This window comes from Eptesicus fuscus, chromosome 1, assembly GCF_027574615.1.
Source record: "Eptesicus fuscus isolate TK198812 chromosome 1, DD_ASM_mEF_20220401, whole genome shotgun sequence".
Lineage (NCBI taxonomy): Eukaryota > Metazoa > Chordata > Mammalia > Chiroptera > Vespertilionidae > Eptesicus > Eptesicus fuscus.
Window position 1 is genome coordinate 12,680,537 of NC_072473.1, and position 25,461 is coordinate 12,705,997.

General features: G+C 42.3%; 1 protein-coding gene across 3 annotated transcripts in view; it reads right to left on the reverse strand.

Annotated features, from left to right (window-relative positions):
* Nucleotides 1–269: 269 nt before the first annotated feature.
* Nucleotides 270–25,461, reverse strand: part of SMPX (small muscle protein X-linked) — a 55,118-nt gene continuing 29,926 nt past the window's right edge. For all 3 annotated transcript variants that reach the window (XM_008154573.3, XM_028129723.2, XM_054715627.1), the window contains exon 5: nt 270–699. The gene's annotated coding sequence lies outside the window, so the exon portion shown is untranslated. The remainder of the gene's footprint in view (nt 700–25,461) is intronic.

The following is a 25,461-nucleotide window of genomic DNA, read 5'->3' on the forward strand; positions in this document are numbered from 1 at the left end:
AATCAGGGCAAGGAGGGACCCCGGGAGGGCTCCAGGGTGTGTGTGACCCATCTCACCCAGTCCGCATCAGCCAGACCCCAGCAGCAAACTAACCTACCAGTTGGAGCATCTGCCCCCTGGTGGTCAGTGTGCATCATAGCAACTGGTCCAAAGGTCGAATGAATGGTAGGACACTTAGCATATTAGGCTTTTATTATATAGGATTTCTGTCCATGTGGGGGAATATGTAGCTCTCTAAAGTTTTGAAAATTAATTAGTCTTGATTCATATTTTACATTTACTTGCATATTTATTTGAACTCATAAAAACTTTATTGACATAATTTAGAAGGTGAAGAACTAAAATACATTCCAAATAATGACCAAAATAGTGTGGGAAGTAGCTTATAGAGCTTCCAATCACAATCACTGTTATGCATATGACCATATCTCTCTCTGTAAAATCATATTCTTCCTCAAAACTACACCTCCCAGGAGGTGGATTCTTGAACTATGTGTTCTACAAGGTGCCAAACATGAAGAAAAATTAAAGTATGAAGTGCAGCCAACTAGAAGGAAGAGATATAAATGTATAAACAGGACGTTTCTGCTAGTCTCAGACATTCAGGAGGTTCATAATCTTCATACAAATATATAAAATTTTTAGTGAGCTATTTTCATTTTAATCTGTTCTCTTACTCTTCAATTCTTCACGTCATGCCTGCAAAAGAGAAACCAAAGGAAGCATTAGTTTAGTTTTCATGAGATATTTTTAGGGGCAGATTGTAAAGCGGTACGATAGGTACAAGTCAAAGTCGAACTTGAACACTTCATCTCTCGATTCCATGAATATAAAGTGAACTATGAGTAGAAAGTATAATCATAAACTTTGGCTCTATTGATTTAAGTAATTTCAAACTATATTAGGACAGCTTCCTTCTGAAGAATTAGAGTATGTTTATGACTTGTAAGACCTTCCATGCCTGTGGTCAATTTGCAATCATGGCTCCAGTGCTCCTCCCCTCCCTATAACCAGCTCCACGGCCATGGCACCTTTTAGTATTCTGCTATAGTGGATGAGGAATAATTTCTCATATCTGAGTTTGGCCATGTGGCTTGTTTCAGCCAACAGAATGAGGCCGGAGTGATTGTGTGCCAGTTCTGAGCCTAAGCCTCAAGAGGTATCACATGTTTTTGTTTATTCTGTTGTGCTTCTGCCATTACCATGAGCAGGGTATGCCCAAGCTAACCTGATGATCCCAGGAGAAGGACAAGAAACATGTGGAGCTGAGCCACCCCAGCTAATGTGTCCCAACCAAGCCCTATCTATCCCAGAGCCCCCAGCTGCCACAGACGCATAAGTAATCCCAGTTTAGACCAGCTGAGCCCGAAACATATGAGGCGGAATAAGAATGATTTTGTCCTAAGCCATTGAATTTGGGGGTGGTTGGCTCTGCAGCAAAAGCTCATTGATATGGCGCTATTTCTCTTTTGAACGCTCTTGTAATTAGGCATCATGGGACATTATTTACACATTTGTTTTTTCATTTTTCTTTGGCGTCATTCATTGTGTGTCTTCCCTTATGTGGATGGGTTGAACCTTTTCTAATAAATGGAATGCTCATCCCTAGACAGTTTGATAGAGTCTTGGCCTGCAGACCAAAGGGTCCCAGGTTCGATTCTGGTCAAGGGCATGTACCTTGGTTGCAGGCTCCTCCCCAGCCCGGGCCCTGGTCGGGGCTCCTGCAGGAGGCAACCAATCAATGTGTTTCTCTCACCTCAATGTTTCTCTCTGTCTTTCCCTCTCTCTGCCACTCTCCCTAAAAATCAATGAAAAAATATCCTCGGGTGAGGATTAACAATTAAAAAAGAAAGAAAGAAAAATAAATGGAACGTTCACATTTTTTCCTATTACAAATGGCTGAAGAAAGAAAACTCCACAGACAAGGTCCCCCCCTGCTGTGGCAGACACTGTGGCGTGGCTCTCTCCATATCCATCCACAGCCACTTTCACCTTTGCTCTTTACTGCACTTCACTTGTCAAATACTACACTTGTCAGGCTCTCTTACAGCTAGGGTGGCATGGGACCCAGTTTTGGCCACTGAGCCCTGAGAAGAATTCTATAGTAGAGGTCTTTTCAAAAGCTTTGCTGTCCTGTGTATTTCTCTAGAGATTACAAAGCCTGTTGTGTCATTTAGCAGAGTATCTCAAAGTCTCATTACCGGTAAGTAAAAAAGCTAGGATTTGAACTTAGGTACCCTAACTTGAGCTCCATCCACTCCACTAACAGGGAATGTTTGGATTGTTCTCGAACCAGTGGGAAAGGTAGAAGCTATTTTTAATTTCAGAACTGAAAAGCATTATCACTAGCAGTCAGCACAGCTCTTCTATTTCTCTAGCATTTTTTAAAATGTGTTTTTATTTATCTCAGGGAGGAAAGGAGAGGGAGAGAGAGATAGAAACATCAATGATGAGAGAGAATCATTGATAGGCTGCCTCCTGTGTGTCCCACACTGGGGATGGAGCCTGAAACTCAGGCACGTGCCCTGACTGGGAATTGAACTGTGACCTTCTGGTTCATAGGTCGATGCTCAACCACTGAGCCAAGCCTACCGGGCTCTAGCATTTTTTAGAAACTCAATTTTCAGTCCATTCCAGTCACCAAGAGGAAACAAGATACCACCTCCTTCCCAGTCCAGGATTTCCAGGTGAAATGCATTTTGTTGACCAGCAACTCTACAGCCTCATCTAGCCCAACATGTGGGCCTGTCTCTGACCACTTTCCCTCATACACCCTACACTGAGTTTGCTGGTCACTTACTGTTTCTGTAACATAACAAGAACCTTAAGGCCTCTCCCTCTTTGCTTAAAACTTTTTACTAAAATCTCCTCCATATCTCTTCCTGTAACATGCTGCATTGTAATTATTTACCAATATGCATAATCTCCTCTCATAGCTTTCCTGTCATAGCTTTCCTGCCACTAGGCTGTGACCTTCTGAAGGGTGTGAACATGTCCTACTCTTTTTAACATCAGATTGCCTATCATAGCGCCTGACACATAGCAGGGGCCTGCGGGCTGATGAGTTGGACCACTGGAGCAGTGAGAATAGGATAAGAACTGAAGTTGGAGTTACAGCCAAACCCACATTCTCCAATGTGAAGCAGCAGGAATGGGCAAGGGGCAACAGATGCAGTAAATCAGGAGTGTTGACTTGATGTGCTAGTCCCTCATGGTGTTAAAAGTCTGCCATAGCCCCATGATGGCTTGTGTGTGCTCAAGCCATTTTCCTGCTGTAGTCGCTGTCCTGGGTGACATATGGCCAGTGTCTGGCTAAGCGAGAGGCCATGACGAGCTGCCCTGAAGCTGAGACATTCCTTTGGCTTCTGTGAGCAGCACTGAAGGGGTGATGATGATTCATTGCAAATTGTCACTGAAGCATGTCCTATGAGGTGTGATTTCTCTCCAAGAAGTGACCAGACTGTGAAGCACCATCTGCAACCCAGAAGTGGGAACCATTTCCATAACAGGTTTGATAATGGATTTTGACCACCACCTATCTATCCCAGGTAGTGAATTTATGGCTCTCCTGTGAAATTTAGGATGAGCCATTTGCAATAACTCTTCAGTGACTGTTTAAAAGCCCTAAGGTGCCCCTCACGACTGGTTCAGCTTATGGACCTCTCTGACTTTGAGACAGTTTTGAAAACATAGACAAACCTTTATTCACTTTGCCTGGATCACCAAGGTGGCTATATTATTTAGAAAAGCAAAAGCATGGTATTCTTTATGTCACACTGGCCCAAGGGAACAGTGTTCTTCCCTTTTGCTCAGTGTGTCTGTGACCTAAGAGAAGCCTTCTAACCTGGCTGAAGAGGGGGAAACTGGGCCAGTGCCGTCAGCCTGTACTCTATATGGGGGTGGAGGAACAGCTAGCTGATGGTGATGTTGCCGGTTTTGAATATCTTCTCTGTGCCAGGCATGCCACCACTGACTTTACACCATTACCTCATTTAATCTACAAAGTGAACCCAATTCTTCCTTGTAGAAAGAGTGAAGCAGGAGGCAGCAGAGGGAATGGAGCAGTCGTTGCAATTGGCTTTCTGCAGACCACCCTGCACACATTCGCCAGCTCCCCTCTCCCTCCCAGATCCCAGTAGAATCCCAGAGGGCCCAGCAACCCAGGACACTGATGATGGATAAGGTCACACAAGGACCATCCAGAAGTTCAAAGCCCCCAGAGGACTAGCATTTCTGTCCTTGGCCTTGGGGGACTCAGTGTGTACTCCAATTGGCTATGTGTTACTGAAATACAAGAATCCAAGAATCCAGGGACCTGGGTCAGTGCTCAAATTTAGAACTTGGAACAATGGGAAGGGATCCAGAGCTAAAATTGCTCAGGCTGGAAAGCTCACTTGTTTGTCAGGTTGTTGGAATGCAAGTGTGTTGGGTGGTATCCCGGGCCACACTGCTATGCTGCGTAGGCACCAGCTGTCAGCTCTTCTCCTGTGTCCTGTTCTCCCATAGGAGACATTTGTGAGAGCAAAGAGGAATGCGAGGCACCCTGCTAAAAAGTCACTCTCCAGATACCCCAGCCACCTTTTGTACCCAAAACAAAAAGACACAGAAGCCTCACTTCTAGTTGAGGAAAGGCTCACCTTGGCTAGTGAAGAGGTGATATGCCCAATATCTCCCTGTATCACCCTATGTCCAGGCTGAAGAGCATGTGATGTTTACGCTTTTGCTATGACCCATTTATAGCTGTGTTACTCATGGTCGCCATGGCCCCCACATACATCACTTACGAAATAGACTCCATTCAACACTTGTCTGCATTTTGTCCTTTCAACACACACTCAGGGGCAGTACAATGATTATTTCCTCCTACATGGTGCTAAATCATAGAACCATAAACACAGTGACACTCAAGCAGTCAAGAGAAAGGCCCTGCCTATGTTCTGTCCAGTTTCATATGCAACATCCAGCCATGCACCCAGAGCAAACTGGTTGATGCTTTGAAGCTTGTTAGAAGGCATTTGTGGAGCCTTCTAGTTTACCAAGCACATTCACACACATTGTCCCATGCACATCATGACCATGTGAAGAGGAAAGCAGTGCAAGCTACAACTAAGGCTCCTTGGAACCTCACCCACCAAAATCAGAAGACAGGGAGTACCCAGCCTGGAATTGCACCCAGGCAACTCCAAACTCAGAGTTCTTTCTGGTATCCCAAACAGCCACTCGGAAAATAAAAGAAAGAAAACTCTAAGTAAAAACTTTAAAAACTTGTCTTAAACTATGAAGCATCCACCAAAATTGGCTTTTGGCTTTTGTGCATGAAGCCTTGTGTGGCTAACATAAAAATTAACATGTTTCAACCGATACCTAATAAAAGCATGTAAGGCGTGAGTCACACAGAGTGGGACTTTTTTGAGGGGGCGTATTCTGCTCCTGAAATCAAGATTCAAGTAGTGTTATGTGCTGGAGGTGGAGAATATAAGTCACCTTAAGGCAAAGGCAAGTTGCAGGTCCAGGTCAAATTTCATTAAATTAAGTTCAAAAGGTTTGTGTGTGTTTTTTTAATCCTATTGTATCGAGAATTTGTTATATCAAATATCAAGTCAGAGCTGGGGGCTAAAAGCTGTGATAACATTGGATTTGGGGAGATCTTGGTGGAAAAGGGGGCATAATCAAGACCACTGGCGGATCCTGGTTTTGTGGTCAAATTCTCACCATCCTTCAGAGCACAGACCTTCCTTCCTATTTATAAAAGGGCCATTGACTTCACTTGGGAAACACTGACCCAAGACTTCGCTAGTGAAACACAGCTCAATAATGCCCAGGGGACCCCAAAGTAATAAATAAGTCAAGGTGAAGAGTTTCTGAAGATAGTGAAACCCTTCTTTGTTTTTCAGGCCTGAGGTATTGAGGTCTAAAGACAATGGTGCTTACATGAGAAATACCTAGCATCCTCTTAGAACTGTCTAGCAACAATCTGTAGCAGCTAGGGGTCCTGGAACATCCAAATAGAAAACCAGTTCCTTAAAATTAAGCTAACAGAACCTATGAAACTAATGTAGGCCTCCCTGCCTCTTTCTAGGAAGGCATCCAGGAAAGCACATTGTCATGGCGATCACCTTACAACAGATAGACTTTGCTCAGTTGTTTGTTTTTATAGTAATAACTAGTGACCCAGTGCACAGATTTGTGCACATTGAAAGGAAATTAATTAGAAGATGGCCAGCGGGGCGGGACTGGGCGAGAGGGCCAGACATGCCTGGAGCCAACCCCCTGTGGTCCCTCCTCAGCTGGCCGCACCTGGGGTGGCACCATGGCTCGAAGGGTGTCTGTGGGGTCCCTTCAACAGGTGGGGTCCCTCGACCTGGCCTGCAGGGATCAGCTGAAACTGGCTCTCCAACATCCCCCAGGGGTCCTGGACTGCGAGAGGGCACTCTGCAAAGTTGCTGTCCTACAGGGTGTGGAATGCAAATGCAAGTGTGCAGTAAACCAGATTTGAGGCCGACAGTGCCCCAGCAACAACATAACCCATGGCCAAAGGTGGAATCGTGGGGCCTCTCAAGGGATCAAGCTCCCTCCTCTCTCGTTTCAGGGTGCGTCACCCGAGAACCGCCGCTGCCAAGTCACTGCAGCTCGGCAGCTCCTGCGTTGAGCATCTGCCCCCTGGTGGTCATTGCACATCATAGCGACTGGTCAGAGGGTAGGAGGGACACTTAGCATATTAGCCTTTTATATATATATAGATGGTGGTAATGAGTGACCCAAAGATTCAGAATCCAATAAAAACCTGGCCTTTGATGTACCGTCAGGCAAAGATATAACTATAACATTTTATAATCTTCTAAATTAGTAAAACTACTTTCAAAAGTGAATGAATGGAACTAGAGTTTCAGTATTTCTCCTCATTTTAGAAATTTGGAAATTAAAATCCAGAGGATTGAGTCACTTGTCCAAGGTCACACAGCTAGTTAATGGCTGGTCCAGAATTAAAAGCCTGTCTGGAGCTCTTTCCCCTACACTAAACTCTTTTAAAAAATCATTTAAAATGGACATAAATAATCTGTACATATAGAGTCACCTTGCATGAACAAGTGATACATGGAACTATATCTGTAGTATATCAATAATTTTACTTAACATTCCTGTTCTTGTCCTAATGAACACCAAAATTTAATTTTTTAAATGTCTTGCCTTCTCCAAATTTAGCAGGTTTTCTTTTAAATATTTTATAGAGTAAAATGCACAAATCTTAAATGAACAGCTTGATGAATTTTTCATATGTATATGCCCACATATATAGCTTTTATTTTTACATAGCTCTTAAATACTACCTTACATGCCAACATATCCTCAAGGTTTTGTTCATTTCCTGAAAAAAAACTAGTTCCAAGAGGTGATAAAACAAGTTTAAGTTTTGAAAGAAAAGGAGGGCAGGAGACGGGGGGGAGGGGGAATAAACTTCCCATGGTTAGATAAATTGAGAAATACTGGGTTAAGCAAAGATAAACAATTTTCTTAGTGTAGGGCCCCTCAGAGTTTTAAATATCCAAATGCATATTGTGTTTTGGATGTAGGAACGAAACAACGTAGCATCTTTAAAATGTAGTCAATCACTGAACCATTTTTCCAGTTTTCTACTGTTTATATTCTTTTTTAATCCTCAACCAAGGATATGTTTTTTATTGATGAGAGAGAGAGAGAGAGAGAGAGAGAGAGAGAGAGAGAGAGAGAGAGAGAGAAAGAGATTGATCTGAGAAAGAAACATGGATTGGTTGCCTCCAGTACATGCCCCGGCCTGGAATAAAACCTGCAACCTAGGTATGTGCCCTGACTGGGAATTGAACCCACAACATTTTGGTGTAAGGGATGACACTCAACCAACTGAGCTACCTGGCCAGGGCTGATTGTATTTTTCACTTATCATACAACATATTACAAATAGTATCCATATTTTATTAGGTGGATACACCAGAGTTTACTTAATCAAAATCATTTTATTGGACACTTAGTTTCCTAATCAATTTTGCTATAATAAATGAAAAAAAAACTTTTTCCACATGAACATTTTCTTTAGGATGGCTTCCATCTAGGCCCGTGGTCGGCAAACTGCAGTTCGCAAGCCACATGCGGCTCTTTGGCCCCTTGAGTGTGGCTCTTCCACAAAATACCACGGCCTGGGAGAGTCTATTTTGAAGAAGTGGTGTTAGAAGAAGTTTAAGTTTAAAAATTTTGGCTCTCAAAAGAAATTTCAATCATTGTACTGTTGATATTTGGCTCTGTTGACTAATGAGTTTGCCGATCTAGGCCAAACTGGTTTGGGCCTTTCTCCATTTACAAAGATCCATATCCTCATCATCCATGCCAGTATAGTGCCTGCTATACAGTGGACACTCGACATCCATTGAAAGAATGAACAAGTGTCTGTTTCATTATCGTTTTTCCACTTATCTCTGTGAATTTTATTAGAGGAAAATTGATAACTATGTTTTTTTGAGCATCCCCTTGATTACTAGTGAGGCTGTACATTTTCTCATGCATCTCTACTAATTACACATCCACTTCTGAGAATTGTGAGCTCATTTCCGTTATCTGTTTACATATTAAGGTGTTAGCATTTTGCTTCCCAGCTTGCATGGGTTCTTTACATAATTGTACATTTCATGCAAAACAATTTTCTTGATTGAGTTTTCTATTTAATTTTTTTCAAGTACAGAATTTTTTTTTTAATCAGCAAGGTTTTGTGGGATGATTTTCATAGCTCTGACTTCTTTGAAATACTGTCTGGGGAAGCTTAATCAATGAGTTCATTTTTCCCCTAAATCATTCCCACAATTGTTTTAAAAGTTAGTTATAGCCACGTTGGAAGTGTGGGGTCTTTTTTATAGGATATTGTACATCACTTCCACAGTTGTGAGGTATTTTTTTTAACCACACAGAACAGGAGCTCAAATTGGCTGCACATTAGAATCACCTAGGGAGTGTTTAAAACTCCCAAAGCAAAGGATGCCCCATACCAATGACATGAGAATCTCTGGGGCTGGAATCAGTATTTTTTTAAACTCCCTAAGCCTTTGATGTACAGCCACATTGGAGAACCTAGAAGCAAGCACTTGTCCAATGTCTTGTTAAATTGCAGATTCTGATTCATGAGGTCTTGGGTGGACCTGGGGTGTGCATTTCTAGCAAACCCCCAAAAGGATGCTGTTGTTTGTCTATGGACCACACTGAGGATCAAGTGTCTAAAGCAGTGGTTTTCAATGGAGGGCAGTAGGCCATATCTTCCCCCTGCTGGACATTTGGCAATACGTGGAGATGGTTTTGGTTATTACAACCAGGAGGAGGTGGTGCCACTAGCATCTTGTGCATAGGGGGCAGTGTTGCTCTAAGCATCCTACAGTGGTGCCCAGGATCTCCCCACCCCAAAGAGTTATCCGACCCAAATGGCTAAGGTCCTGAGGTTGAGAAATGCTTCTGTGAAAGAAAATTATCCCAAACCCAAGCTGGGACAGCTGTGTGCTCTGGGGTGATGAGTGGCCCCTTCTGGAAAGCATTTCTGATAAACCATATGAGGGATTTTCTGATGAACTATGAGATGAAGAGCCCCTTCTGGGAAATTAGATTTGCTTGCCTCACTAAATAAGCCTTGTCACATTGTTTAATGACCACTTGTACCTGGCCTAACAATATTATCTAACCACATTTTTTTTCCTATTCTAAGTATTTGAGCTGGCTTTCTGAAGACTCTTGAAGCAACTTTGAAATAAAGCTTTGGCATATGCTTGCAACAATCAATTCATCAGAGAAATTGCTATAATGCCCCTTGCCTTGCCCGTCTCCAAGCTGCTTCCTAGGCGGATCCTGTGTATACATTCAACAAAAGTTTACCGAGTGCCTGCTGTGGAGACATTTTAGTGCAGATCCTGCCTTCAGATCCCAGCTCTCCTGCTTCTTAGCTGTGTCACCTGGGGCAAATGTTCTTCCGAAGTATAGGAAAATTATAGTATCAAGCTCACAGGATTATTGTGAGGATAACATATTAAAGCATTTAGCAAGATGCCTCCCACATAGTAAATATTCAATAAATGTGCATTTATTATTACTACTTATTCAGAGATAAAGACCCACAGAAAGCTTATAAGTCAGCATATCCCTTCATCCCCCTCTGCCTTCCAAGCAAAATACAGTCATTGTCATCTTGGCCTCAAGCTGGTGGTTGGCAGAGCTCTAAATGGGTGCAGAGGAGAATTACAAGGAGTGAGTAAGCCCTGGTTGGTGTGGCTCAGTTGGTTGGAGTGTCGTCCCATGCACTGAAGGGTTGTAGGTTCCATTCCCAGTCAGGGCACATACCCAGGTTTCAGATTCAATCCCCAGGTGGTATATGTACAGGAGGCAAACGATCAATGTTTCTCTCTCACATCGATGTTTCTTTCTCCCTTCCTCTCTCTCTAAAAAAAATCAATAAAAAATACCCTTGGGTGAGGATTAATATATATATATATATATATATATATATATATATATAGTGTGTGAATGGAGTAAAAATTACAGAAAAAAAAAAAAGAACTGGGACAATCACTGGATAACTGGATTTGGGAAAAATAATAAAGAGAAATTTGGGCTAAGAAGTCTTTAGGATGAAGGAATCTTTGGGCTAACAATGAATCAAGATAATTTTTAGGTAGTTTAACTGTGTATTTTACAATGTAAATATCTCTTAGATGAAGACTTGCATTCTTTCTTGAGGCCATTTTTGGCTATCAATTTGTTTCCTTTTTCTAAGATTAGAAAGTTTTCTTTTTTAATTGATTTATTGGGGTAACATTGATTAATAAAATCACATGGGTTTCAGGTGTATAATTCTATAATACATCATCTGTATATTGTATTATATATTTATCACCCGAAGTCAAGTTTCCTTCCATCACCATTTATCCCTCCTATACTGACTTCTACCTCCCATCAACCCCCTTCCCTCTGGCAATCACCATACTGTTTTCTGTTTCTATGAGTTTTTCTTCTTTTCTTTGCTTAATCCCTTCACCCATCTCACTCAGCCCCCATTCTCCTCCCCACTGAGAGTTGTCAATCTGTTCTCTGTCTATATCCAGGAGTCTGCTTCTTTTAGGTGAGGCTCTGTGCTTTAATTGTCTTAAAGGTGGAACCAGATGCCTGGTTATTTTAGTTGCATTATATGCCAGAAAATGTTTTAGGCTCTGTAGATATACCATTGGACAAGTTATCGCCCTTCATGAGACTGAACATCTAGAAGGAAAGGCAGACAATAAAATAAGTGATGGCAACCCACTACTTCCTGGTGATGGGCTCTGCTATGATGGGTCAAACATAGGAATCTGTGAATGCTTTATCCACTTTAAGGAGCTTTACGGAAAGGCTTTTCAGAAATAGTATTAAAACTGAGCCCTGAATGATGGGTAGGAGTTAGCCAGCTAATGGGTAGAGGAGGAGAGATTGGAAAAGAATATTCTGAGCATGTGTAAAAGCCTAGAGTCAGCATGGCACCTCCATGAACTGGGAGAAGTTCACTAGGGTTGGAGCAAGGAATGCCCTGCATGGGCAGAAATGTAAGATGGGGGGAAACTGGTGAGTCTGAGTCAGTTAGTGCCGTCCCTAAGGGTAATGGGGAGCCACTGAAGGATGCTCAGCAGGGCAGTGACATTATCACTTTTGTGTGTTTTTCTTTCTTTCTCTCTTTTTTTTTTTTTTTTTTGAAAGATATGTTGACTGCAGGGCTCTGGCAACTAAAAGAAAAACAAGAGAGAAGAGGTTTTGAGTAGTGAAGTACACAGGTCATTTTGACAGCTTTGGGCCATTAATGCTCCAGTTGTTCAGTGAGGTCACCTGTGTGACAGAAACAAGAATAGTGGATAAATGGAGTTTGTAAACCTTCTTTCAAGATGAAGAGAGGGTCAAACATCAGAAACTCATAGCTCTTGACCAAGGGCTCTTGCCTGAGGATTCAGAAAGGAGGCCCTTCACCATTAGCAAAGGCCCAGGGCTCCCCACTTAAGCTTTTTAGCTCCAGATCTCAAACTGCTATGAAGGACTTGGGAAAATTCCCACAGGTCATATAGGCATTACTTGGAGAACTAAATACAAGACAAATCGCAAGTGACCACAGACTGCTGGGTGGGCCAATGGGGACTCATACTGTTCTCACCTGTCAATTTGCAGTATTTTGTGGGCTAGGAAGAATGTGAGTTTAAATAAAGCAGAAGTGGGCAGTCTGATCGCATTGCGTAATTTATTGAACAAGGGAAGTAAACCGTGGGGGAGAGATGGGTCTGTTCCTAAGGATTTAACCATTAACAAAGCCCTGCTATAAATGGAACTCGGGAGAGAAGGTAGCTTGTCAGAGGGCAAAGGAGTGGGCCCCATTAGACAAAATAGGTCAGGCAGGGAGAAAATCATCATATCTCCTGACTGGTTACATTGATCAGAGATGACAGGCCTTGTTGTCTTTTAGCCGATTAGATAGAGAAGGAGAATATACAAGAAGTTTCTTTCTGGTTGTTGCCTTTCTTAGAAGATGGCTGTTTCAGAGAGGATCCTGAAAAGAAAAGAACTGATAATATTTATCACAGTTTTGAGTTTTGTACTTCAAAATCTGTGCGTGGGTGTCTGCGCCTGTATTTTTATGTGTTTTCAGAAAAAAGAAAGGGGAAAAAAAACACTCTGGGCTTCTCATGGGGAGTGCATGTGGCTGGATCACTGTCTTTCATTTGGGATTAATGAAACAGCAAGTCCTGAGGAGCATGGCCCTTGCATTGGTTTGATTTTTTATGATATTCTCTGCTTTTTTATGTTTCTTATTTTCTTTTTTCTTATGGTTCTTGTTTTCACCCTCAGAATAAGCCAAGGAGAGGGAACAGTGTGCAAAGGCTAAAATTTATCCTTCAAACACTGGATTTGCCTTTCCTAAGAGGTTCTGCTTTCTTTTTTCTCCATCTGGAGCATCTCATCCCTAATGATGCAAGGAAGTGAAGAAAAACATTTCCCAAGTGTTTGGAGTATGTACTTTGCTTATAGGTTGTCTGGTTTATGAAGGCTTCCTGTGTAAAAACACTAGGGAAACTGGCTTTACATTTGGAAATAATCTATTTAATATCCTCAAAGATAAATAACATTTGGTGTTTTAAATAAATACAAGAAACTGTGGATGTTGAAGATTGGTGGGGTTGAACCCTAGCCAGTTTTGCCCAGTGGATAGCGTGTCAGCCTGCGGATTGAAGAAAGGGTCCCAGGTTTGATTCTGGTCAAGGGCACATGCCGGGTTGTGGTCTTGATCCCCAGTAGGGGGCATGCAGGAGGCAGCCGATCAATGATTCTCTCTCATCATTGATGTTTCTATCTCTCTCTCTCTCCCTTCCTCCCTAAAGTCAATAAAAATATATTTAAAAAACAAAAACAAAATGACCATTAAAAAAGATTAGTGGGGTTGAAAGAAAAGCAAAAACTGAAATGTTAACATTCTGACTGGGCAAACCTCACTTCTCTGAACCTCAGTTTACTCAACCATTTTAAAAAAGAGGGGTAGGCTGCAGTTGTAGGCATCCTCTCACGGCCCCCACTGAGTCTTGCCTCCTAGTATTTATACCCTGTGTAGTTCCCTTCAACACTGAGTAGGGCCAACTTATGTAAACAATAGCATATCACGGAAATGGTGGACAGTGACTTCCAAAGCTAGGTCATAAAAGCCATTGAGGCTTCTGCCTTGCTCTCTCTTAAATCACTGGCTCTGGGGGAAGCCAGCTGCCATGTTGTGAAGGCTCCCAAACATCCTAATGGCCAAGTTCATCTGGGAAGGCACAGAGTCCTCCTTACTACAGTCATTACCAACTAGCCAGCAGCATGAGTGCACCATCTTGAAAGTAGACCTTCCAGTTTTAGTCAAGACTTTAGATGACTGCAGTCCTAGCCAACATCTTGACTGCAACTTCATGAGGGACTGTGGGCCAGAACCACCCAGCACAGACACTTCTGAATTCCTGATCCACAAAAACGCTGAGATAATTTTTATTATTGTTTTAAGCTGCTATGTTTGGGGTAATTTGTTACACAGTAATATATAACTAATACAGTTGGCTTAGGCCAAGTCCAGTCTTATATTATGTTAATGAATAGTTACTATTGGTAAGAATCATAAAAAGTTGGCACTTCCTCCAAAACCAGATCTTAGCTCCAGGGTAAGACCATGTTGCTTTGGGTATTTCTGAAATAGTGAGTGTCCAGACCCTAGAGAGCTGGCATCCTGAGAACTCATGGATTCAGCTTTGTGGGAACAAGCCAACATAGCTGGATGACCATCAGTTACTCCCTAGCACCGTGGTCAGCAAACTGTGGCTCGCAAGCCACATGCAGCTCTTTGGCCCCTTGAGTGTGGCTCTTCCACAAAATACCATGGCCTGGGCGAGTCTATTTTGAAGAAGTGGCATTAGAAGAAGTTTAAGTTTAAAAATTTGGCTCTCAAAAGAAATGTCAATCATTGTACTGTTGATATTTGGCTCTGTTGACTAATGAGTTTGCCGACCACTGCCCTAGCACATCACACTGAAAACATAATCCACTTATATTATGTTTACAACCAGAGACCGAACTTGTTCAAAGAAACTCCAATGGAATGGGGACTTCCTTGGACTCTCTACTTAATGAGTCACTCCAAAGAGTGTTTTAGGCTAGATTATTTGGAGGGAACAACATCCCTGGCAGCTTTTAGAGAGATGATTGGGATAAGGGTTAAAAGTTGCTCATTTCATGGTTAAACCCAAGTGACTCTCCAAAGTAGAGGTCATATATACAAAGCAGGGGGTATAGAAAGGACCTACCAGGCTGTGGTGTCTTGGTTGGACTAAATGACATTGATTGTCCTCTCTGATCTATGAGAATGACTCTACATATTGGTGGCTAGACACATACCACAACAATGACAAGGCACAGGTTGAGAACCACTGATCTAGATGATGCTGATGCACAAGAAAGTTCAAGAATGACTACTCTAGCCCCAGCCAGGTGGTTCAGTTGGTTGGAGCATCCTCCTGTGCACCAAAAAGGTTACAAGTTTGATTCCCTGTCAGGGCACATACCCAGGGTGTGGGTTCAATCTCTGATCAGGGTGCATATGAGAGGCAAACAATCAATGTTTCTCACATTGATATTTCTCTCTCTCTCTCTCCCTTCCTCTCTCAAATCAATTTTAAAAAGTGTGTCCTTGGATGAGGATTGAATTAATAGATTTTTTTTTTTGAACACTGCTCTAGGCCAATCTAAAGAGTTTTCACTATTGCACCCAACAGGATGCTGTCCTTGGTGCTGCCTTTTCCCTACTTTCATCAAGATCTCAGTTAAAGATAAGGACAAGTTTCTTTCTCAATTTGGCAGATCAGACATGCAAAGCCAGCCTGGAGAAATAACTATACCCTTGGATGCTAGAATGTGAACCTGGAATTATCTCAGTTGGTTGGAGGTACTGGCCAGTATTCACAAAATTGTTTTGATTTTTAATAGAGATAACTTTATTTTTACCTAACACAACTTTCTAACTCAAGTTTATTGGCATTTTAACTTCTACATGTTTAGTGCAGTTGTCAGTGGTGGTGTGGGTATCCAGGCACTGTCTTCCTTGGTATTATTGTGTCCAAGACTACAGGATCAAAGCATATTGACCCCAAGTCCAGGAGCAATTTCGTAATGTCATTTCATAATGTCACCTAGTGAGAAAGGATACCACCCCAGAGAGAAAACTGGATCTGGAGTCAATTATAGAGGGATGGCAGTGAGATAGTGAGGAGATTCAGGGGTCATTCTAATGCAGTTGCATTTGCCACCTGTGCTGGTCTCTAAGCATTATTAGCTGCTCTGTTTTATCTGGGCCACAGGCTCTTCTTCCCATGCACTGAGAGTCTCTGCCAGCCAGGGACTCTGAGACCAGCTCAGTTGGTGGTGTGACCTGCTCCTGGCTGTGGAAGCAAGGTCTGTAATTGACCCATAATTGGATGGGATTTGGCTCTGAATGATTCCCAGGTTCCCTCTCTCCCGGTAACAGATAACAAGCAGTCAGCTTCATATATGATTCTACAGGGAGTCCGGGATGCCATTTCTTGACTATTGGTGACAATGGAGAACTTTCCAGAAGAGTTGACCTTTAATGTGATGATTTGGGGGCATTTTAAGTGAAGTTTTACCCAGACCCATTTTTTGCCCCTTCGTCTTTCTGAAATTAAGACATTTCAACCTGATTTTCAAATACGGATCAAATCAGTCTGTGTGTGGGGGGGGGGGGGGGGGGTGGTGTTGGTTGTATGTTTATATGTGTATAAAGGACACCATATGATTTTTTAAAGTAGGCAGCAAGAAAACAGTAAATAGAGATGAAAATTGAGATAGTACATTTCCTTTGAAATATACCTATAGATGGAAGTGGGTAGATTAACCCTAGTTATCTTTCTATATCGATGAGAAAAGTCCTTCTGTGTAGAAGTAGAGCCATTATCTGTTCAGTTCTGGCTCATGGCACAGGCTGTAACTAACCCCACCTTGGTACCACTATAGACTAGGTGAAGATTTCACTGTTATGATTAAAAGGGATCACACCCATTTTCTACAGATGGACATCATAAGGCTTAATTGATAATTTCTCTTAAAACGAACTTCCTCTGGAGGGATATGAGGATACATCCCACAATCTTCCACACTGTATAAACTTGGAGGTCACGTAAGAATGAACTGCAGAGACAACCAAGATGGTGGCATAGGTAAACACCTGCACTTGCTGCCACGCACAACCACATCAAAACTACAACTAAAAGACAAAACAAATATCATCCAGAACCATGGGAAGGCTGGCTGAGTGAAAATTCTACAACTAGAAGGAAAGAGAAAAGTGCCTTGAGTCCGGTAGGAAGTGCCAAGGTGAGGAAGTATGGAGGTACGGAGGCATGCACGAAAGGGTCTGGAAACTGGGTACACTGTTGTCTTTTTCAATCGGGAGGGAGATGCAAGCTCCTGGCTGCTCTGAATTCCAGTTCCGGGCGAGACTCTAGGGACCCAGACTCATATGGAGAGAAACTGGACTGTGACATCGGGCTGGAACACGAGGGCGGCTTTCTCTCAGAGGTGCTTCCAGTGATCATTGTTCCTGAACAGTGCTGTGGGACACAGAGACCCGGGGGCCTCTTTGGGCCAGGGCTGAAGGGCAGCCATTGCTGTTTGCTGCACCCTGGTGATTTCCTGAGACCCCGCCCCACCTAATTTACAAGCCAACCCAAGCTGTGCACAGAGGCTTTTACATATGAATGGCCTGGCCTTTTGCAATCTAAAACCTAACAATTATAGTCAGAGAGCCCCAGAGCTTCCAAAAGAAGGCCCAAGGCTCCACAGCAGCTTGCATTGCTTCACAGCTGGGCCTCATCTGGACACCTCCAAACCCCAAACAAAGAGGAGGAATCTGAAGATCTCTCTGTAGCTCCTGCTGGGTGGCCTCAGGCAGTGGCTGACTTTGCACCTCCTTGGAGATCCAAGAGCCAGTGTACCCAGTGGTCAGAGTGAGACCACCCAGGTTACAACTCTTCACATCCATAAAAAACACACTAAGGGGGCAGACTCAGTGAGCGCCAAAGCCCCCTGAAGCAAGTCCTGCCCCATAAGGGTGTCTCCAGCACAGAAGTTCTCCCATTGTAGACACAACAGGTCCTCACAGCCAATTGGCCTGGAGGTCAATTCCGCCCAGTGATACCAACAACAATCAAGGCTTAACTACAACAAGACTGTGCACACAGCCCACAAAGGGTTCACCAAGAGTGTCCACCTCAGGTAATTAGGGAGGCTGAGCCACTAGGCCCTATAGGACACCTAGTACACAAAGCCACTCTATCAACACAGGGAAGCAGCCAAAATGCGGAGACAAAGAAATAGGTCACAAATGAAAGAAATGGAGGAAAGCAAACTACTGGATATAGAGTTCAAAACCATGGTTATAAGGTTATTCAATAATATTCTAGAAACCTCCAAGAAATATAGTGAGACCCTCAAGGATATGAAAAAGGACCAATTAGAAATTAAGCATACACTGACTGAAATAAAGAATAATGAACAGAGATCCAACAGGAGACTAGAGGATCCCAAGAACCAAGTCAAAGATTTGAAATACGAAGAAGCAAAAAACACCCAACCAGAAAAGAAAAAAGAATCCAAAAATATGAAGATAGTGCAAGGAGCCTCTGGGACAACTTCAAGCGTACCAACATCCGAATTATAGGGGTGCCAGAAGAAGAGAGAGAGCAAAATATTGAAAACCTATTTGAAGAAATAATGTCAGAAAACTTCCCCTACCTGGTGAAAGAAATAGACTTACAAGTCCAGGAAGCGCAGAGAACCCCAAACAAAAGGAATCCAAAGAGGACCACACCAAGACACATCATAATTAAAATGCCAAGGGCAAAAGACAAAGAGAGAATATTAAAAGCAGCAAGAGAGCCCTAACCAGTTTGGCTCAGTGGCTAGAGTGTTGGCCTGTGGACTCAAGGGTCCCAGGTTCGATTCCGGTCAAGGGCATGTACCTTGGTTGCGGGCACATCCCCAGTAGGGGGTGTGCAGGAGGCAGCTGATTGATGTTTCTCTCTCATGAATGTTTCTAACTCTCTCTCCCTCTCCCTTCCTCTCTGTAAAAAAAAATAAATAAAATATATTTTTAAAATGTGTACATTTAAAAAAAATTAAAGCAGCAAGAGAAAAAGTTACCTACAAGGGAGTACCCATATGACTGTCAGCTGATTTCTCAACTGAAACTATGCAGGCCAGAAGGGAGTGGCAAGAAATATTCAAAGTGATGAATAGCAAGAACCTACAACCAAGATTACTCTACTCAGCAAAGCTATCATTTAGAATTGAAGGTCAGATAAAGAGCTTCACAGATAAGAAGGAGCTAAAGGAGTTCATCACCACCAAACCAGTATTATATGAAATGCTGAAGGATATTCTTTAAGAAGAGGAAGAAGAAGAAAAAGGTAAAGATAAAAATTATGAACAACAAAGTGACAACAAATACATATCTATCAACAAGTGAATCTAAAAATCAAGTGAATAAAAAATCTGATGAACAGAATAAACTGGTGAATATAATAGAATCAGGGGCATAGAAAGGGAATGGACTGACAATTCTCGGGGGCAAAGGGGTGTGAGGGTGCAGGAAGAGACCGGATAAAAATTGTACACCTATGGACGAGGACAGTGGGGGGGTAAGGAAAGGGGGTGGGGTGGGTACGGGGTGGAGGGGAGCTATGGGGGGAAAAAAAGAGGAACAACTGTAATAATCTGAACAATGAAGATTTATTTTAAATAAAAGAAGAAGAAGAAGAAGAAGAACCAAGAAAAGAATGACCTGCAAATGCAATTCTTGCCCTACCTGTCTTGGACAACTGTTGTGAGCCTCGAAAAAGAGAGTGAGCACGAAAGTACTTTGGAATTCTTAAAAATCAACTGTGAGGGCTTGTTAATATTATTGCTACATTAGCCTCTAATTAGATGTGATTTAGTTTTTGCCACAAAACTCCAAACAAGCTTCTGTTTCCTCATTGCCTGGCTCATGATGCCCTCTTAAGTGGCCATTTCACAAAGTCTCCATGCCTCCATCTTCTCTGGCACCCCTATTTATTATTGACCTACCTATTATTTATTTTTACCTACCTATTTCACTCTTATTATAAATAGAAATTACTTATCAAATTAAGTAACATCAGGAGTTAGGGAGAAAACACTTCTTGAGAATAATAATAGGTGAAAATTGGGTGTGAATGGGGCATAAGCCAAGACAGGATGTCATAGAGAAGACCTCTAGGGCACTTCTGGATGTTTTGATCAACATGGATCTTGTTTTAGTTTCTGAACCAGACTCCAAAAATAGTATATAGTCTGTGTACAAACAATTGCTAAAAAGATGAGATGCCTCTTTTCAGCCATTGAGTCCATTCAAAAGGCTCAGTAAAATGGTGTCTGAAATGCCTTGTTTCACTTTTCCTTGACAGGAAGAGAATAGCAGATTGATTCTCCAAATATATCTTAAACTGATTTTCTTTGGAAACAGTGTCTGCTGCAGGTTTTGAAAAATGGGACTGCAGTGCCTCCTCCAGGACAAAGAGGATACTTGTAGGTTAGAAATCATCTCACAAACTGGCTTAAGCTCAAAGGATTCATGGTAGGTGGTGACAGAGAAAAAGATCCTCCTGGATGCTTACAAATACTTCAGTGAGCTCATATTAGTCACAGTTAATGGGTTTTCATTTTCAGTAAGCTTTTTCATATTCCCTCAGGGAATATGCAGAGCTACTCTTTAGAGAGTATTTCCTTCAAAAAACAACCAACCAACTCCTACCCTTGGAATAAAGGGGCAAAGGGCATCAGCAAGTTGTGGGAACAAGAAAGGGAATGAACACTTTCTGGATACCAGTTCATGCCAGGTGACCCATCTGAGTCAATTCACTCTCTTTATGGTCCCCTATTAAGATTAGTATTGTCATTCTTATTTGTAAACGAGAGGCCAGGTGTACAGATTCATGCACTGGTTGGGGGTGTGGCCTGCGGGGATTGGCCAGCTGCAGGAGCAGCCGCTCATCCCAGTCAGCTGTCAGCCGAGCGGCTGTGGACCCGCCCACTGAGTGGCTGCTCCCACTGTGGAAGCGCTGCTCATCCTGGTCAGCCAAGCAGCCCTCCCGCTGTGGGAGCGCACTGACCACCAGCGGGTAGCTCCTGCATTGAGCATCTGCCCCCTGGTGGTCAGTGAGCGTCATAGCAACTAGTCGTTCTGGTCATTCTGGTTGTTCCGCCATTTGGTCACTGGGCTTTTATATATATATATATAGAGATGTGGCTCAGCATGATCAGGAGCTCATCCAATGTCAGAGACATAGCTGGAAGCAGAGCATAGGTGTGTCCCACTCTATCCAGCACATCCACTGCCCTTGTCATAAATTAACTTCCTTCCGATGGTTGCATACTATCATTAGTAACAATAATAGCTACCACCGTGCAAAGCACATTATACACACTATGTAATTTGGTGTTTCTCAACTTCAGCACTGTCTGCACTTCTTGTGGGTGCTGTCCTGTGTATTGTGGCATGTTTAGTGGCATCCCTGGCCTCTACCCACTAGATACCGATAGTACCCACTCTAAGGTGTGACAACCAAATGTCTCAAAACTTTACTAAATGTCCCTTAGGGTAGGGACATAAGGTGGGTACTTTTATCATTTTTTCAGAACAAGAAACAGAGCAATTATGCCATATTACAGACCAAGGGAATGGCAAAGTCAGAACATGAACCTGTGCCTACATCACCTCGAAAGTGTATGCTCTTCAGTAGAAGATCTATTTTCCAGCATCCTATATAGAATCCTCATCGCCTGTATTCAAAGGTTGTGTCTTGTTTCTTCATTTCTGCTGCAACCATTATGTGCTAATGTCCCCTCTCACATCCTCACTCAGCTAGACTGTGAGGTTCTTGAAGGGGGTTGCCTTGTATCACCTACCTCTACTGTTGTAGGGCCTAGCATGCAGTGGGTGCACAGATGTTCACTTACTAAATGAGTGAATTCATGCCAGTACTTTAATCCTTCCCATTCAAATCTAGTTCATGCTGTGAACTTGCCTTATGAAGAAAAAGGTTAATTCAGCCAAGGTAAATTTCAAGCAGCTCACATACAAAATGATTAGGAAGTGAAAATTAATTGAGGCTGAATAAATGTATGTTTGAACACTCAGAATTTAATAAACCCATTTGGTAAGTTTTCAGGAATTAATTGTTGCCTCTAGAAGTAAAGGGCAGCCATGATTGCTATCATTTGTATCCAAAATTGGAAATCAGGCAAGAGCTAGTCAGTAAAATGTGTATTACTTGTTAAGGATTTGGCTGTGCCTGCTACATGTCAGGGGAGGCCCTCTGGGCTAGAAGGAAGTGCCACTGTCCTTTCTACAGAAGTCATCCAATGACATTTGGCCAGTAGGACAGCTTGCTTTCTGCTGTTTTTTTCTGCCGTCAAGATGCATGGTTCTGAGCAGCCTTTATGCCACCTGCGTGGATAAAAGCGACTACAATCTGTCGACTGCTTAATAGAAATTTGCCTCAGTGAGAAGCCAATTGACCAACCCTGCCTGGGATTAAAGCAGCCACCACCAGGCCATCTGCATAAAGCCCTAAACCAAAGGGTGTAGGATGATCAGTTCACAGGCAGGGAGCTGCGGCAAGGAAGTATAATTGAAATGTGTAAGTCTCGATTTGCTCCTCCTGATTCCTTCTCCTTCTCAAATGCCACAACGTGTGGACGGAGTTCAAAAAATAGCGCTGTCACAATGCTGCGAAGCCTGATTAGACAGCCTGGAATTCACTTCTCTGTTTTGCTGCGTGGGCTGCACACAGCATGAGCAGGAAGGAAAGGGCTTCATGGGTAGGGGATGGCTGACTCATGATGACAAAGAGCCACCTGCTAAGCCCTAACTCAACCTGCTCATCCTGAGAGCAAAGGTAGACTCTACAGAGGCCTGGTGTTCCTCTGTTGTAGTTTTGTCAGGACTGGGCCAGGTCCCTGTCACTCAGCACTGCCACAATCACTGCTGTTCTGTCTGCTCCACTCTTCAACCCCCCCCTTTCCTTTCTTTTTTTCTTCCTTTCTTTCTCTCTCTCTCTCTCTCTCTCTCTCTCTCTCTCTCTCCCTCTCTCTCTCTCTCTCTCTCATGATTTCTCTGACCTTTACAGACATTAACCCTTCCTTTTTCTCAAGACCCTTATAAAGAGCTTCCATGCTTATGTGCTGACCATTTAAATGTACCCTTGTAGACACTATGTCTAATTCATATGTGTATCCCCAAAACTGGTATCTTCAGCACCTGGTGCATGCTTTACGCTTAATAAATGTTCATTGAATGAATTGATGCATCTATACATGCATACATGAATGAATGAATGAACGAACGAATAAACCAACATGTCAAGAGTTGTGAAAGTGACCATTTTGCAGTCTCTTTAGCCTTTGCTTATTTTACTTCGACCTAACACAGTGAAGTATTTGCAAAGCCTGGAAGACTACAACTAAAAGAACATTTTTTAAGAATGCAATGGGTGATAGTGATTGAAAGAACTGGCTGTGGGGTATGACAGATGATGGTTTGCATCTCACCTCTGTGACTTACAAGCTGGGTGACCTTGGTCAAGTGACATAAACTCTCAGTACTCCCTTCCCCCATAAATGAAATAGACATCATAGTATATACCCCATGCATTCAGCATGAGGAACAAATGAAATAATGTATGTGAAAGCACAACACAAGATGCCAGGCATATAATGAGCATATATTAATGGTAATGCTAATAATGATGACAATAAATATGATGTCGTTGATGCTGATGATTACTAATGCTTAATATTAGTATTTTAAAAGACTTGATGAGTTGCTGAGATAGCCTGCTTTCTGAAACATTTGAGGTGGAAAAAGTAACCTACAAAAAAATAACTGTTTAAGGCCTCATACTATAACCCAGGAGTATTCCATATGTACTATACCATAAATATACAGTTAAACCTCGGTTCTCAAACATCTCCCATATCAAACAATTGGTTCTCAACCAAGTTGTTCAAGGAAAAAAATGTCTCTATAGTCGACCTCACAATCCTTTCATGCTGATATGTCAGCATGACAAAAAGCATCACTCAGGCCACAAACAAAGGAGAAAATGCGCCAATATGAGGCAGTTTACCACTAAACCTCACCTTGTTAACATCTAAGGAAATTGTGCTATGAATATTTATGTGCTTTTATTTTTGCTTTTGTTGCTGGTGAAATGGACAATTAGCACAATTTTAAAACAAAAACAGGCCATCAAGAGTGCTAACGTTGTTAAGGGTGTGAAAGAAACAATGATCACGGAGCAACTGGAGAGGTAGAAGAACTGTTGTTGATTTGGAGAAATGAAACGCAGTTAGCCAGTGACAGCATTTCAGAGGCAATAATATGTGAAAAAGCAAAGATGTTTCACACTGACTTCCTGAAAGAGATCCCTGCACCAGTGCTGAAAGTGATCCGTTTAAGACTAGGTGGTTCGATAAATACACAAAAAGAAATGTTTGTTTATAGGTGAAACAGTACATTAGACATGTCATGTATATAAGAAAGGTTAAAACAGGGAATTATTTGGAGGTCTAGAATGAATGAATTCAACTTACATTATTTCTAATGGGAAAAATGATTCTGTTTTCAAACAAACCGCTTCTCAAACAGCCTTCTGGAACCAGTTAAGTTTGAGAACCAAGGTTCCAATTGACAAAAGCATCATATTTAAGAGTGCTTTATTCCTAAGTTTCTGATTACTTTGAAGAGATGATAGATATTGGACAATTAATTACTTTCTCTTTTATTAATGTTTTCATTTCTGTAAAATGCAATGCACTGATTGCTTGGAGAGGAAAGTTTACAAGTTGATCCTGACATCAGCTTTTCAAGTAGGCAAATCAGGGTTACTTACTCTCAGCACCACTAACATTTGAGACTAGATAATTCTTTGTTGGGGGGAGGCTCTCCTGGGCATTGTGGGTCATTTCCCAGCACTCCTGGTGTCTCCCCACTAGATGACAGTAGCATTTCATACCTCCTCCTAGTTGTGACTATTCAAACATCAAATTGCCTTCCCCTGCGTCCCGCCTACCACTGAAATAGGATAATGAATTCCATTGCATTGGGAGCAGGGCAAGTGCCGGCCATCTGTGTCCTTTAGCCCATGGGAATCTATGTGCCAGTGTACAAGGTTCTACAGAATTGGACCCTGAGTCACCTCAGCCTTCTACCAAGCTGGCTGGAGCAGATACACTTCTCTCATCTCCTGTGTACTCGCTGGAAACTCTCCCACCAATTCCAACCCCCCACCCCAAACCATCCAGATAGCTTCTGTGTGTTTTTCTGTGGATAGACTCTTAAAACAACTACCAATATCAGCTTAAAGGCACCTTGCCATCACCCTCAAGAGTACTGTATGCCCACACATGCTGTAACCAGGGCATAGAACAACAACTTGCCAGGCAGGAAAATGAATAAAAACCTTGATGCAGTTCAGAACCACTACAGAACCCATCTTTATTCTAAGTGGGGAGCAGAAGGAAAAAAAGAGCACCATAAATCAAAAGAATTTTGACTTCATTAGAGAGTGAAAAATCTCAACACAAAAACATTTTCTTTAGAGAAAGTGAATAGAGCTTCTGTAATTGGGTCAAAACTGGGAATATTTCAAAATTGAGGACAAAATAATTTCCAGCAAACCACAGTGAAGACATTTGGAGAAGTCAGAGTTTTGTGGGGTTTTTTTAAGTGTAGTTCTATGGAAAATAAGAAATATGTCCTCTGTCTTCTGGCAGAAGGAAACGGTTATGAAATCATGAGAAGTCAAAGCCTAAGAGAAATAAATCATCTTA